Here is a 17386-nt window from a genome sequence, read left to right as displayed (position 1 = left end):
TGGGGTCCTTGATGATCTCTGAGCTTGGTGGTTTCCTTGCAAACATTCCATGACCCAGCTAGGGAACATCGTCAGTGGTAGGTGGAGGAGGAGAAGGAAGGGAAAGAGGAGATGGAGAGATGGAGGAAGAGGAGAAGCTTACAATCCTTGGTAGTCTCTGGGTTTGGTGATTTTCCTGTAGACATTATGACCCAACTTCATCAGGACTAAAAGGGAGGGGTGTGTATGAAGAGTTGGCAGTGGAGGAGGAGGGGGACAAAGGGGAAGAAGATGAAGAGGAGCAGGAGATGAAGGAAGAGGAGGAGAAGGGGGTCCTTGGTGGTTCCTGAACTTGGTTGATTTGGGGGGGGGGAATGTTTTATTACCCAGCTAGCTAATATCATCAGTGCTAGGAGAAAGTGAGATTTGGAGAAAGGAGGAGGAGGAGATTACAGATTATAGATTACCAGAGTTGGAAGGGACCTTGTAGGTCATCTATTCCAACCCCCTGCCTAAGCAGGAGACCCTACACCATTTCTGACAGATGGCAGTCCAGTCTCTTCTTGAAAGCCTCCAGTGATGAAGGTCCCACAACTTCCGAAGGCGACTTCTGTTCCGTGGGTTGATTGCTCTCACCGTCAGAAAAATTCCTCCTTATTTCCAGACTGAATCTCTCCTTGGTTAGTTTGCATCCATTGTTCCTTCTCTGGCCTTCGGTTGCCTTGGAGAATAGCTTGACCTCCCCTCCTCTCTTTGGCAGGCCCTCAAACATTGGAAGACTGCTATCCTGTCTCCCCTGGTCCTTCTCTTCACTAGACTAGCCAGGCCCAGTTCCTGCAACCGTTCTTCATATGTTTTAGCCTCCAGTCCCCCTCATCATCCTGGTTGCTCTTCTCTGCACTCTTTCTAGAGTCTCCACATCTTTTTTTATAGTGTGGTGACTAAAGCTGAATGCAATATTCTAGGTATGGTCTTACTAAGGCTTTAGAGTGGTATTAGTACCTCTCTTGCTCTTGACCATATTACTTTTCGAGCCGAGGTGGCGCAGTGGTTAGGGTGCAGTACTGCAGGCCACTTCAGCTGACTGCTATCTGCAGTTCAGCGGTTCAAATCTCACCAGCTCAAGGTTGACTCAGCCTTCCATCCTTCCGAGGTGGGTGAAATGAGGACCTGGATTGTTGTTGGGGGCAATATGCTGACTCTGTAAACCGCTTAGAGAGGGCTGGAAGCCCTATGAAGCAGTATATAAGTCTAACTGCTATTGCTATTGCTATTTTCCTTGTACATATTTAATTACCAAACTGTGTAACATCATCAGGACCTCGTAATTCTACTTTCTTGTAAGGCTACATTAAGGTACGCTTCCAAGTCTGAAAATATAAATCTCCCACTGTCTCTTTTGCAGTCTGAGCAGTTATAACAGATTCTTCCTGACTTTCTTTCTCTGGCTGTTATGCAGCTGGGGACTATGCCTCCTCTTATCTAACCAGTCCCTAGGCCAGTCATGGCTAAACTTTTTCTTGTTGGTTGCCAAAAATGCTAGTGCGCACATGCGATACTGCGCGCGCATGCCGGCACCCATAATGCAAAGCGCCCCCACACATGCACATGTGCGCACAACACCCCCCGCTCCGCCCACGTGCGCCATAATGCCGGTGTGTTGCTTGCCGCTAAGCTGAACTTGGTATTTTCTCCGGGAGCTGAGGGAGACCATTTCCGCCCTCTCCAGGTGCCAGGAAAGCCTCCGGAGCCTGGGGAGGGCACAAAACGGACCTTTGGGCCTATCAGAAGTTCGGAAACGGACTTCCAGAGCGCCAGGGGAGGGCAAAAATGGCCTTGCTGGCCTTCCAGAAAGGCAGAAAAATCAGCTGGCTAGCATGCGCAATGCATGTTGGAGTTGACATAGGGCAGTGGCTCATGTGCCTGCAGAGATGGCTCCGTGTGTCACCTGTGGCACACGTGCCATAGATTCGGCATCACAGCCCTAGGCAGCATCTTTCCCTCCTGCCTCCAAGGTCATTCCTACATACCAGGACATCACCCTCCCTGTCTGATACATCCCCACTCCCAAGTTCTTGGGGGAACCGTGGGAACAAAGTGTTGAAGGACTAGGGGAGACAGGATAGCAGTCTTCCAATATCTCAGGGGTTGCCCCAAAGAAGAGGCAAATCAAACTATTCTCCAAGGCACCAGAGGGCAGGACAAGAAGCAATGGGTGGAAACTAATCAAGGAGAGAAGCAACTTAGAACCGAGGAGAAATTTCCTAACAGTGAGAACAATTAATCAGTGGAACAGAAATTGCCTCCAGAAGTTGTGAATGCCCCAACACTGGAAGTCTTTAAGAAGAGGTTGGATAGCCATTTGCCTGGAATGGTGTAGGGTTTCCTGCCTGAGCAGGGGGTTGGACTAGAAGACCTCCAAGGTCCCTTCCGACTCTGCTATTGTATTACTGCAGTTGTGTTACTCTCCTCTTCTGCTGATAGCTTCACAAGACCACACAAGGCATGCTGTTAATCAGTTGGGTCTGTAGTAGTGATACCCACATCTTCATCAAGAAAGTTGATGAATTCACTAAAAGAACGGTTGTAAGTCAAGGATTCCGCATACAGATTGTCCTCGGCGTACGACCACAACCGAGCCCTAAATCAATGTTGCTAAGCGAGGCATTTGTTAAGTGAGTTTTTGCCCCATTTCGTGATTTTTTTTTTATTATTTTTTTTTGGCCACACTTGTTAAGTGAATCAATGCAGTTTGTAAAATTAGTAACATGGCTGTTAAAGAGAACCTGGGCTTCGTTTGTCACAAGGTCGCAAAAGTTGATCGCATGACCCCAGGACCCAGGAACGGTCATAAGTATGAAGCAGATGCTAAGCATCTGAATTTTGATCACGGGACTATAGGGATACCTTAACGGTCGTAAGTGTGAAAACGATCATCTGTCACATTTTCCAGGTTCTGTTGTAACTTCAGTCAGTCACTAATTGAACTTTTGTTGTAAGTCGAGAATCACCTGTAGAGAGCACTAAACACACACACACACACACACACACACACACACACACACACACACAGAGCGATTATGGGAAAATGCCACAAGTTTGCCTGTCCACAAACCTTTCCCACTGAATGTTGACTGACTGTAACTGACCCTACTCCCACCTGATCCTTTTTGGGAAGCTCCCGTGGGAATCCTGGAGCACCGTCTGAGCTGCCATCTGCAGTTCAGCCGCAGGTTGAGGCAACATCTGCCCCAGCTGTTGTGCTGGGCTGCATCAGGCACCCCTGCAAATTGGTCATCTGTGCATCCATTTGCTGTTGCCGGTGCAACAATACTCCTGCCAGATGCTTGGAGGATAGTGAGCTGCCTTGAGAATCACAGGCCTTGACTAAAATTCCTTTTCTTCTTCCCCTTCCTTCCTTCCTTCCTTCCTTCCTTCCTTCCTTCCTTCCTTCCTCCTTCTTCTCATCATGTCTCTCTCCTTCCTTCCCTCCTTTTCCTTCCTTCTTCCTCCCTCCCTCCTTCTTCTCACATGTCTCTCCTTCCTTCCTTCCCTCCTTTTCCTTCCTTCTTTTCCTTCCGCCTTCTTCTCATCATGTCTCTCTTCCTTTCTCTCTTCCTCTCTCTCTTCCTTCCTTCCCTCCTTCTCCTCATCATGTCTCTCTTCTTCCTTCCTTCCCTCCTTTTCCTTCCTTCCCTCCTTCCTTCCTTCTTCCGCCTTCTTCTCATCATGTCTCTCTTCCTTCCTCTCTTCCTCTCTCTCTTCCTTCCTCCATCCCTCCCTCCTTCTTCTCACCATGTCTCTCTCATTCCTTCCTTCCCTCCTCTTTTACTTCCTCCTTCCCTCCCTCCCTCCTTCTTCTCACCATATCTCTCTCCTCCTCCCTTCCCTCCTTTTCCTTCCTTCCTTCTTCCTCCCTCCCACCCTCCCACCTCCTTCTACTCACTATGTCTCTCTCCTTCCTTCCTTTCCTTCTTTTCCTTCCTCACTCCCTCCTTCTCACCATGTCTGTCTTCTTCCTTCCCTCCCTTTTTCCTTCCTTCCTCTGTCCCCCCTCCCTCTCTCCCTCCTTCTTCTCACCATGTCTTTCTCCTTCTTTCCTTCCCTCCCATTTTCCTTCCTTCTTTCCTTCCTCACACCCTCCTTCTTCTCACCATGTCTCTCTCCTTCCTTCCTTCCTTCCTTCCTTCCTTCCTTCCTTCCTTCCGCCCCTTCCCTCCTTCCCCTTGTCCTGCCTGCCTGCTTGCCCCTCTCCCTGATATTAGAACATCTGAATACTGATGGGATTGCAAAAATATTCAAAAGGGGAGGTCTGTAAAAGTTTGTTCTCTATTTTTAAATTTATATAACAGAATAACCCGAGTTAGGAAAAAAAAAGAACAGAGTTGGAAGGGACCTTGGAGGTCTTCTAGTCAGACCCCCTGCTTAGGCAGGAGACGCTATACCACTTCAGACAAATGGCCGTCCCGCCTCTTCTTGAAAACCTCCAGTGATGAAATCACCCGTAACTTCTGGGGGCAAATTGTTTCACTGATTAATTATGCTCACTGTTAGGAACTTTCTCCGTAATTTAGGTTGGTTCTCTCCTAAATATGTTTCCATCTGTCCTGCCCTCAGGTGCTTTGGAGAATAGCTTGACTCCCTCTTCTTTGGGGCAGCCCCTCAAATATTGGAACACTACTATCATGTCACCCTAAGTCCTCCTTTTCATTAAGACTAAACCTAACCGATTGTAGCAATCGTTTTCATATGTTTTAGTCTTTTATTTATGTTTAAATCTCTTACTCTGATATTCTTCACAGTACTTACAAATATATATATATATCTCTCTCCCTCCCTCTCTCTCTCTCATATCTTACATCACTGTACTCTTTTGTTTATAATGCAAAGACTATTTCATTAGGGAAGTGTTTCTCAACCTTGTGGACTTTAAGTCCTGTGGACTTCAACTCCCAGAATTCCCCAGCCAGCTGGCTGGGGAATTCTGGGAGTTGAAGTCCACAGGACTTAAAGTCCCCAAGGTTGAGAAACACTGCCTTAGGGCCTCTGCATTTTTGAAGCGTGCTGAATTCTCCTCTTTCTAGCCCACCCAATCATCTTGTTCTAGGGGAATTTCTACAGGTAGTCCTTGATTTACGACCACAATCGAGCCCAAAGTTTTTTGTGGCTAAGTGAACCACTTGTTAAGCGAACTTCACCCCCTATCGTGAACTTCCTTGCCACAAGCCCTTAAGTGAATCACTGCAGTGGTTAAGTTAATAACACGATTGTTAAGTGGATCTGGCTCCCCCGCTCCCTTGATTTTGCTGGTGAGAAGGTGGGAAAACTTGATCCTATGACCCTGGGACACTGCAACCGTCATAAATACGAGTCAGTTGCCAAGCATCTGAATTTCGATCCGTGTGATCATGGCGGGGCGGGGGGAGGGAGAGGTGTGCTTCAATGGTCATAAGTGTGAAAAATGGTCCTGAGTCAGGTTTTTTTCAGTGCTGTCCTAACTTCAAACGGTCACTAAATGAACTGTTGTAAGTCGAGGACTATCTGCATAGAAGTCAGATTAAACCCGTCTTTTCCTTGTACGTTTTTAGAGCGTCTATTTTAGTTTTGTTCCTCTGAGCTATTTATACTTTTTCGACTCAACTGAAAGGACTCGTATGTTTTTAAATACCGTATATGCGTTTTTCGGTCTCTTGTTTCTTTGATCTTTCCACCCTGAATTCCTTCTCATTTTTAACCGCTGGGTTTCTCATCCGGAAATGCTGGACTTGGGTGCCCATCACCCACTGCACCAGGGGTGGGTTTCTTCCAGCATTACTGCCGGTTCGAGGGGGGGGGTGTTGCGATTTTGCATGTGTGCATGCACAGTTGCCTATAAACATGCACAGAACATTTTAAAAGGTGAAAAAAAAAGATGTTGCGGTGACCAGGGAAACGGGTTTCACCACAAAACCGCGGTCGACTAAAGCGCGCTCGACGAAACCGCGTACCTGACGTCATCACAGCACAACGAAAAAAGCACGCTGTGAGCGGTAAAGCTAAAATTAACACATAACCCTAAACCTAACCCCCCCAAACCTAACGCTAAACCTAACGCTAAACCTAACCCTAAACCTAACGCTAAACCTAACCCTAACCCTAACCGTTAACGTAACGCTAAACCTAACGCTAACCCTTAACCTAACCCTAAACCTAACCCTCACCCTTAACCTAACCCTAACCCTCACCCTAAACCTAACCCTTACCTTAACGTGAATCGGCTTGCTTTAAAAGCGCTTTTTAAAGCACCCTTTTTTCTCTGCGGTCGTTGTTGTCGCGCTGCTGATGACGTCAGCGACGCGCTTTAATCGGGCGCGCTTTAGTGGACCGTGGTTTTGTCGTGCCACGGGGAAACGGGTTGGGGGCGTGGCAAGCCCTACCGATTTGGAGACCCAGTCGCCATTTCTACTAGCGGTTCCACCGAACTGGTACGTACTGGTAGTAACCACTGCACTGAAATGTTTGCTGGGGTAATGGGAACGGATTTGAGCATCTTTTTCTCCCACCCCAATCAAGTCTTTTATTTTATATTATGTATGCATACCAATGGTGTGAAAGGTGTGATACCTGGGTATCATACACTTTGACACAAGTAGATGTATTATTATTCATAGTTATTACGTTTCATTTTCATTATTTCATATTGTTTACGCCTATCTTTTACTACCACCCTTCAGTTTCTAAGCCTCCCTCTTTTTCTTTCACATATCTTAATGTATGTAACATATACACACACACACACACACACACACACACATATATATATATATACATACATACATACATACACACACACACACACTGTATACACACACACATTTATATACATACATACATAAAAAGATAGATAGATAGATAGATAGATAGATAGATAGATAGATAGACAGACAGACAGACAGACATAGATACACACACATATACATAGATAGATAGATAGATAGATGATAGATAGATAGATAGATAGATAGATAGATAGATAGATAGATGATAGATAGATAGACAGACAGACAGACAGACAGACAGACAGACGATAGATAGATAGATAGACAGACAGACAGACAGACATAGATACACACACATATACATAGATAGATAGATAGATAGATAGATAGATAGATAGACAGACAGACAGACAGACATAGATACACACACATATACATAGATAGATAGATAGATAGATAGATAGATAGATAGATAGATAGATAGATAGACAGACAGACAGACAGACATAGATACACACACATATACATAGATAGATAGATAGATAGATGATAGATAGATAGATAGATAGATAGATAGATAGATGATAGATAGATAGATAGATAGATGATAGATAGATAGATGATAGATAGATAGATGATAGATAGATAGATAGATAGATAGATAGATAGATAGATAGATAGATAGATAGATGATAGATAGATAGATAGATAGATAGATGATAGATAGATAGATAGATAGATAGATAGATAGATAGATAGATAGATAGATAGACAGAGAGACAGACAGACAGACATAGATGCACACATACACACGCACACGGTGAAATGTTACTGGTTCGGGCCAGTTCTCATGAACAAGTTGTAAAAAAAAATTGCTTTAAATGGTTTTTTTTAAAGGTTCCAAAGATCAGCTGTGCAACAATAAGCTGTGCCTGATTGTCTGTGAGGCTCCTGCTTGTTGCAGGGGCCGTTTTGAGTGAAGTCCAGCAGCTTTTGCTTTGTGTGTGAGTCAGTTGGGTAGCTTTTGTGTTATTTTTTGTGTAAAGTGTGATAGTTTGTTTTTGAGCACTGAGAGATTTCTGCTTGTCGCAGGGGCCATTTTGAGTGAAGTCCAGCTGCTTTTGCATTGTGTGTGAGTCAGGTGTGCAGCCATTCCGCCCCCCCCAGTCACATGGCCACCAAGCCACGCCCATCCATGACCAACAATCCACACCCACCTGGTCACATGACCACCAAGCCACGCCCAAAGAAAATATTTGCATTTCACCACTGATATATGCTATTATTCCCCTCTTATTTCTATCCCTATTTTAAGTTTTTGCCCCCATATCACTATAATATTGAAAGACGTTTCTTTTCTATTTCCCATCTTTCACCTGTTTCATTATTCATATTTCCCTTATTTAGTTCTTCACATCTGTTTACGTTCAAATTTCATCCTTCATTCTTTCATTATCCAATGTACACCCATCACAATAATTTAAACATTTAAAGTACATCTATTCATGTTCCTTCCAGATTCTACTATTAATACACATGCTTACATTAAAATATATTCTTTCATTGTCTAATCACCCATTGTTTAATTTTAACATTTCACTGCTAGTCATATTTTTATGCACATTTTAAAGATCTGAGCATCTTAGAAGGCAATCTTAATGGGATCAGCTGAAAGGCTATTCCTTGACTTATAACAATCTGCTTAGTGACTGCTCGAAGTTAGAACGGCGCTGGAAAAAAAATAATGTATGATTATTTTTCACACTTATCCACCCTTGTGGCCAATGAAGCGCTGTAAGTCGAGGATTATGTCTATTTGCAGAAAAGATTGAGGGGAAAAAATCCCTGCTAATATCCTTGAACATTCTTCCGCTGGAGACTTTGCTGAAGGAAGCCCAGCATGATTGGACTTGTAGTCCATAGTATCTAGTGCGCACCCTCTTGGGGAAAATTGCTTTGGATTAATGATCCTTTTGGCCATTGATATGAGCTGGGTTCCCTGTCTGTATCTACCAAAGAAAATCCATGCAGTTGGTCATTTAACAACTGTTCAGAGTTTCAAATTATAATCCCAATGCAGTTATGTTATATAAAAGCAAAGTTTGGTTTTTTTTCCTCCTTTAGGGGCCTGCCCTAAATCCCAAAAGTTAAACTCTCTGGTTTCAGCTGCACTTTAACTTTTAAAACCTCCAGAATTAATGTATGTAGAGTCACCCAGCTGGCTTTCATGCCTAAGGCAGGACTAGAACTCACCGTCGCCTGGTGATTGTCCCAAAGTCACCCAGCCATCTTTCATACCTAAAGTGGGACTAGAACTCACTCTCTCCTCCTAATTGGCCCATAGTCACCCAATCAGCTTTCATGCCTAAGGCAGGACTAGAACTCACCGTCTCCTGCTGATTTGCCCAAAGTCACTCAGGCATCTTTCATACCTAAAGCGGGACTAGAACTCACTGTCTCCTGGTGATTGTCCCAAAGTCACCCAGCCATCTTTCATAAAGTGGCACTAGAACTCACTCTCCCTTCCTAATTGGCCCATAGCCACCCAACCAGCTTTCATGCCTAAGGCAGAACTAGAACTCACTGTCTCCTGGTGATTGTCCCAAACCCATCCAGCCATCTTTCAGGCGGGACTAGAACTCCCTGCCTCTTGGGGAGTGTCCTGAGGTCACCCAGCCACCCTCCGTGCCTAACGCAGGACTAAAACTCGCAGCCTCCTGGTGAGCTGACTTGACCCTCTAGCAAACTCAACAATGAAAAACAGGCATCCCAGCTGCGATGTGTCACTCTTCGCTCCGTCTTTAGAAAATATTGCACAAGGCATTAATAAATAAAAGAAGTCATAGTTATTTCCGACTCCAGTTTTACTCCTGGAAAAAGCTTTTAAAAACCACCCAATAATAATTGGACTTGCTGGGCATCCGTACAAGCCACAAAGAGTACATTGAAAAGGTCAAACCTATGACAGCCAACATCTGAACCAGCAATTAAGGTTTGCGGAAACCACATTTCCAAAAAAAAAAAAAAAAAAAAACCCCGAAACACACACACAAAAAAACCCCTTTCCTTAGGACATCCATAAACACAACACTAAAACCAACATTATAAACACGGCAGTTTAAAAAGTGACAGATCCCAAATGTTGAAACGTGATTCTCAGGGGAGGCATTGTACACACACACACATGCACACACACGCATGCACGCACACACACAGCGCTAATGCAACCGTAAAAAAGATTTTGCTTCCTTGGCACACCCAAATAAGCACACAATTAGACACATGCACATCGCCCCTGCTCCACCTGATGGGATGCATAGAGGAAGGAGGAAAGAGCATAATGTATGCAGTCCTTGATTTACGACCCAAACTGACACCCCTTCCCCTCCCCAAATTTCCATTGCAAAATGAGGCAGTTGTTGGGGGGGGGAGCTTTGCCCTGTTTTTTTCCCCCAGCTTTCTTGTCCCTGTTCTTAAGCAAATCGCTAGAGTTGTTACGCTTAGCCACATGGTTTTTTAAGTGAATATGGCCTTCGTTTGTCAGAAGGTCGCAAAAGGGGACACCGCAGCCATCTTAAACATGAATCACTATCTGACCCTTAGAATTTTGATCTAAGGGCCCTGCAAGTGTGAAAAACAGTCATAAGTCTTTTTTTCCCCAGTGTCATTGAACTTCAAACGATAACTAAACGAAGAATTGTGAGTTGAGGACTGTATTTTGAAACTTAAAAGATTGGAGGTTTCAGTCCTAGATTGGAAGCATATTGTTCCCGTCCCTCTAAAAATATTTGGACCTTTTTCTCTGTTATTGTTTCATAATTCCATTTTTAAAAAAAATCCATTTTTCTTCTGGACTTTCACTAGATGAAAACCATTTTTTTTAAACACAGCTCCTCCAAATAAACACAGCAGTTAGTCAGAAGTCCAGAAAAGTTTCTCAAAAGATTCTTCTCCGAGAATTTCAAATCAAGCCCAGTTTTCAGAAACAGGAAACCATTTAGATGCATCAATAAATGTCTTCGGGGGAGGGAGTTTTGATTTGAGGGAAAAAAATAAATATATTGACGTGGAAATTTATGGCTGATTTGTTTCGCAACCCAAGTTTCGTAAACAGGTTTAAGTTTGTGCTGCTAAAATCTATGTACTGTTCCTAAGAGATCCCCCAAACAGATTACAAAAGAGATTTTCATAATTCTTTATCCTGTTCTTAAGCACAAACAGAGGTGAGGCCGGCTCAGCTAATTTTCCAGCAAGAGAATAATGTAAATTTCTCAGCTACATCATTGGCATCCTTTTTGTTTTGCTTTTTTAAAAAAAGATTTAAATGAAATTATTCTCTGCGAAAGGCACCTTTCTGAAGTCTCCCTTTTCTTCCTGCATTTTAAATCAAGCAAAGGAGCTTGCAGATTGGGTCCAAAAAGGAAATGCAGTCAAAATCCCCTATCTTGATTCTTTTGAACCTCCCAAAAGTCAAATCTGAAGATTAGGGAAGAAAAAAAAAGTAATTAAAAATGTAAATAATTGAAAAACAGGAGTGCTTTCTTCTTCTTCTTCTTCTTCCAAGATATTGAATTTTGGGTACTGAAGTCCACCCTACTTAAAGTATGTTGGCTGGGGAATTCTGGAGTTGAAGTCCATCTCTCTTAAAGCATGCTGGCTGGGGGATTCTGGGAGTTAAAGTCCATCCCTCTTAAAGCATGCTGGCTGGGGGATTCTGGGAGTTGAAGTCCATCTCCCTTAAAGCATCCTGGCTGGGGGATTCTGGGAGTTGAAGTCCATCCCTCTTAAAGCATGCTGGCTGGGGGATTCTGGGAGTTGAAGTCCATCCCTCTTAAAGCATGCTGGCTGGGGAATTCTGGGAGTTGAAGTCCATCCCTCTTAAAGCATGCTGGCTGGGGAATTCTGGGAGTTGAAGTCCACCCCACTTAAAGCATGCTGGCTGGGGGATTCTGGGAGTTGAAGTCCATCCCTCTTAAAGCGTAATAGCTGGGGAATTCTGAATCCAGACATCTTAAAATCCATTTGCTGGGGAATTCTGGGAGTTGAAATCCATCCATCTTAAAGCATGGTGGAGTTCAGATACACTCTCCTACCTAGAGGAAAATCTGGACTCTGCTGTGCTCAAAGATTACAAGTTGAATCTTAAATCAGAATTGTCTGCTAGTGGATCGGTTAGCCTTACAACTCATCTTGGTATGGCAGAAGTAAGGTGACCAGACATCCCGATTTTGGCGGGACAGTCACGATTTCTAACAATTTGTCCCGTGTCCTGCGGCGTTTTAAAAAAGTCCCGATTTTGGCTTCATGTTGAAAGCGCAGTGGATTTGCTTAAGAAATCCTAACCGGGGCAAGACAAAAGACACTCTGTCTAACTACCCCTCTCTATGTCTCAGTACTTTCATTGAAGCCAATCAGTATCCAGTGCAGATTGAGTTAACAAATCTGTTTCTCTCTGGTGCCCGCATTTCATTTTCTTGAAGCAAAATCGCCAGATGAAGGCAGACTCGGTTGCTCTTCCTTCTTATTTATTTTTCATACACTTTTTTCTCTCTGATTCTTTGATGAAACTGTTGTGGCAAAGCGATGATGGCAAAGGAGGAGGTTCTTTGCCTAACATCCCCCAGTTTTGGGATCCGAGACTTATCTAGTGCAGGGTGGGAAAACCCTAATTTGCCTGCAACGTTGGAGTCAGGAATATAGGTAGCCCTCAAATTTCAACCAGAATAAAGACTAAAAATTCCATTGCTAAGTGTGACAGTTGTTAAGTGAATTCCATCCCATTTTACTACCTTTCTTGCCACAAATATTAAGTAAATCAGTCCTCCTCCCCCCCCACTTCCCCTCCTCCAAGCCCCCTCCCTTATATTTAGAATAGAATAACAGAGTTGGAAGGGACCTTGGAGGTCTTCTAGTCCAACCCCCTGCCTAGGCAGGAAACCCTATACCGTTTCAGACAAATGGCTATCCAACATCTTAAAGACTTCCAGTGTTGGGGCATTCACAACTTCTGGAGACAAGTTGTTCCATGGATTAATTGTTCTAACTGCAGGAAATTTATCCTCAGTTCTAAGTTGCTTCTTTGCTTGATTAGTTTCCACCCATTGCTTCTTGTTCAGCCCTCAGGGGCCTTGGAGAATAGTTTGACTCCCTCTTCTTTGTGGCAACCCCTGAGATATTGGAAGACTGCTATCATGTCTCCCCTGGTCCTTCTTTTCATTAAACTAGACATACCCAGGTCCTGCAACTGTTCTTCATATGTTTTCGTCTTCAGTCCCATAATCATCCTTGTTGCTCTTCTCTGCACTCTTTCTAGAGTCTCCACATCTTTTCTACATCGTGGCGACCAAAATTGAATGCAGCATTCCAGGTGTGGCCTTACCAAGGCATTATAAAGTGGTATTAACCCTTCACATGATCTTGATTCTATCCCTCTGTTTTTATGCAGCCTAGAACTGTGTTGGCTTTTTTGGCAGCTGCTGCACACGGCTGGCTCATATTTACATGGATGTCCACTAGGACATGGAATAATAATGGAATTGTTATATATGTATACATTTAAAAGGAGGATATGTGTAAAATTATTAATATGAAACAGGGCTACTGGAATGTGGCTATTAATACCATCAATATCAAAGTGAGTCCACTCAGATGCTAAAATACACTTTATGAGAGAGAGAGAGCCACATTTGTACACCCACATGGAGATGGAGAGGAGTAGAGAAGAGTGGAAGGGAGAAAGGGAGAGGAAAGGAGGGGACGAGTGAAAGAAGAGAGGGGACAGGAGAGAGGGAAACAGAGGTGAAGGAAAGAGTAGGAGAGAGAGGAGAGGAAAGTGGAGAGAGGAGAAGGAGAGAGGAAGAGGGAAGTAGAGGAGAGAAAGGAGAGGAGGGATGGTAGAAGAAAGTAGCAAAGGAAAGAAGGAGTTAGAGAGGGGGAGAGAAGGAGAGGAGGTAGGGTTGTTGTAATAGCAATAGCAGTAGACTTATATACCGCTTCATAGGCCTTTCAGGCCTCTCTAAGCGGTTTACAGAGAGTCAGCATATTGCCCCCAACAACAATCCGGGTCCTCATTTTACCCACCTCGGAAGGATGGAAGGCTGAGTCAACCCTGAGCCGGTGAGATTTGAACCGCTGACCTGCTGATCTAGCAGTAGCCTGCAGTGCTGCATTTAACCACTGCGCCACCTTGGCTCTAGAACTAGGTATATATGGTGTATGGAAAGCAGAAGAGCAAATGAGAGTTGTTGTTGGTAGATGATGAGAGGAACTGATATAATATTGGATAAAATAATAATAGTGTTTGTTAAGATGTAAAGGTATATTTGTGGATATTTATATGAAAATAATTTTCCCCCCCCAAAAAAGTTGACCACCTCCAGTCCAATCGGCTAGTCAACTGATTATCTTAAGAGCACTTTAGAGTTTATCAAATGTATGAATTTAAACATCCTTAACTGAAGCAATTTGGTGGGGGAGGGGGGAGTGTGGAAATTGGTTCCACACTTTTCTGGTGTGGAACCAATTTTGTTTTGTTTATTTTGTTGTACAATGACAAAGGCTACACTGCTACGAATGTGTCTTGTGGACACACCCTTCTCCTCCAAAGCTCGACTGGAACCAACCCTACCAATTTTCTAGCACTTCCTTAAAACTCGCTGACCTGGAGATCCCATGGGAATAGGTCCTTTTTTAAAAAAGATTTCATCTTTTTAATCCTAACTTTATTATTTTTACAAGTAACTAGCCGATAACTCAGCGTTGCCCTGGGTATTTATTTATAGGGGGAAGATGTCCGGACTAAGCGTAATTTCTAATGTTGGATTTTCCCCCGCTTACCAGAGGGAGCCCCCTGGTGGAGTACTGTGAAGCCGTTACCATGGCAATTCCACAGTGCTTGTACAGTAGAAGCCATTTTACGGCAGTACAGTAGAATTCATTTTAAGGCACAACAGGCTGGATTTTAACAGAACACACACACACACACACATGGAGGGGTGTTATGGTGTCTTACGCCGCAGTGTTTTTCTCCAGAGAGTAAGTCATCTGTGATCTGTGTACCAAGTTTGGTTGAAATTGTACATCTGTGTACCAAGTTTGGTTGAAATTGTACATCTGTGTACCAAGTTTGGTTGAAATTGTACATCTGTGTACCAAGTTTGGTTGAAATTGTACATCTGTGTACCAAGTTTGGTTGAAATTGTTCGAGGCGTTCCAGAGTTATACTGGAACACACACACACACACACACACACACACACACACACACACACACACCACACAGAGCCATTTTTCATACATACATACATACATACATACACACACACACACACACACACACACACACACACACACACGGGAGATTGATATTCAAGATGACAAACCTACATAATATTCGTTCTTCCTCCTATTTCCTCTGTGAGGCAGGTTGGGCTGAGATAAACTGATTAGCCCAAAGTCACCCAGTCTGCTTTCATGCCTAAGGCAGAACTAGAACTCATCGTCTCCTGGCGATTGACCTAAAGTCACCCAGCTGGCTTTCATGCCTAAGGCAGGAGTAGAACTCACTGTCTCCTGGCTTCTAGCCTAGAACCTTAGCCACTAGCCCAAACAGCCTGTCCTACAGAGTGGCTATATTCTACGGAGGACATTAAAGGCCACCTCCCGTGGCTTCACTTAATATTTATGTTTTTAATTAGTTAAGGACCTTAAAACTATTTAACATTGTGTTGCTTTTTATTGTATACTACCCCAGAGTGATATTTGTAGCTGCATAAGAGCAGCTATACAAATGTGACACAAACACACGAATAAAACCGCTTTCATCGCAAGAAACAGATGGTTTCTGGAGGGTTTGGGCAGGCCCAATAAAACTTTTGAGTTCCCTAGGATTGGTGTCTGCCCCCCAAACCAAAAGGTAAAACTAAAAGGTAAAGGTTCCCCTCGCACAGATGTGCCAGTCGTTCCTGACTCTAGGGGGCGCTGCTCGTCGTTTCAAAGCCGAAGAGCCAGCACTGTCCAAAGACGTCTCCGGGGTCGGTGTGAGTGACATCAATTTAGCCACGCCCACCCAGTCACATGACCACCTAGCCACGCCCACCCAGCCGATCATTAGGCAGATCATATTAGTGGTCCGTGGGATTTAAAATTATGAATTTAGTGGTCCCTGAGGTCCGAAAGGTTGGTGACCCCTGCTGTAAACCAACCTTTTTCCAGCCAAAGTTGGGTCCAAGATTATGGGACTCCTTGCCACTTGATTTCCACATATCCCTTTTATTGCATCACCTGAATAATATTTTCAGCTGCAGGCGATTGTGTGCAGTTACTCCTCCAGTTACAACAGCTTGTTGAATGACTATCCGAAATTGCAAATATTACTGAAAAAAGTGACGCTCGGCAACTGACCCATATTTATGACGGTTGCGATGTCCCGGCGTCATGTAATTCCATTTTGCCACCTGCTGACAAGGCAAAGTCCGTGGGGAAGCTACATTCACTTAACAACCGTGTTATTAATTTAACAGCTGCATTGATTCACTTAACAAACATGGGCATACAATGGGCAAAACTCGCTTAACTGTCTCTCTTAGTGACCGAAATTCTGAGCTCAGTTGTGACGATAAATTGAGGACTACCTGTATTATTGACTCTCCCTGGCCTTTGATTAAAGTTTTAATGCTGCCATGCTATTTTTAAATTTTTATAGCATTGCTTTTGTTCACAGCGGTAATGTTTTATTCATTTGATCTATTTGGAAGGTAAGTTTTTTTTTTTAATTTAAATTATCAAGGGATTTTCCCCATTTGAACTGGGCCATGTTCATCAGAAATCGCATGCAGATTTTGCAATTCAATGGAATAAATTGAAACTCTCTTTGGAAAAAATATTCAGAGGCTGTTTTCCCCCCCCCCCTCCACCCGCTAAAAAATGGTCAGTGGTCCAGCCGTGTTATGAAGGTAGACAGCCTTTGCCTTGAATTCAATAAATGAAATAAAGGCAAACTGATTTCTCTGTGCTGTCCATCCTTAAAAGTGCAAATTGCTTGTTATAATTTCCGGCGTTGAGTTTGCTTTTTGGACTTTCAAGTTCACCTTGAATGTTATTTTTCCTTCTCTGCTTTCTTTTTAAAGGAGCTTATAAGCAGAATAAAAGGGACGAGGTGGCTCAGTGGCTAAGATGCTGAGCTTGACGATCAGAAAGGTCGGCAGTTCGGCGGTTCGAATCCCTAGCACCGCATTAACAGAGTGAGCTCCCGTTAATTTGTCCCAGCTTCTGCCAACCTAGCGGTTCGAAAACATGTAAAAAATGCAAGTAGAAAAATAGGGACCACCTTTGGTGGGAAGGGAACAGCGTTCCATGCGCCTTCGGCATTTAGTCCTGCCAGCCACATGACCACGGAGATGTCTTCGGACAGCGCTGGCTCTTCGGCTCTTCGGCTTTGAAATGGAGATGAGCAGCGCCCCCTAGAGTCAGGAACAACTAGCACATACGTGCGAGGGGAACCTTTGCGTTTACCTATAAACGGAATAATCTGCACACATTTCTCTGTATTGAATTTTCCTACGATTCTGATTTACGTGGGTATGATGCTTGTTCCCTTTCCCTGTCACATCCAAAAAGATTGGGTTTAGTGGATATTTCTTTTTCTTTTTT

Source organism: Thamnophis sirtalis, unplaced genomic scaffold (genome assembly GCF_051295495.1).
Source record: "Thamnophis sirtalis isolate CommonGarterSnake01/CBP01778 unplaced genomic scaffold, rThaSir2_p1.2 scaffold_4, whole genome shotgun sequence".
NCBI classification, from domain to species: Eukaryota; Metazoa; Chordata; class Lepidosauria; order Squamata; family Natricidae; genus Thamnophis; species Thamnophis sirtalis.
The sequence above is the reverse complement of the archived record's forward strand: the minus strand, read 5'-3'. Positions refer to the sequence as shown.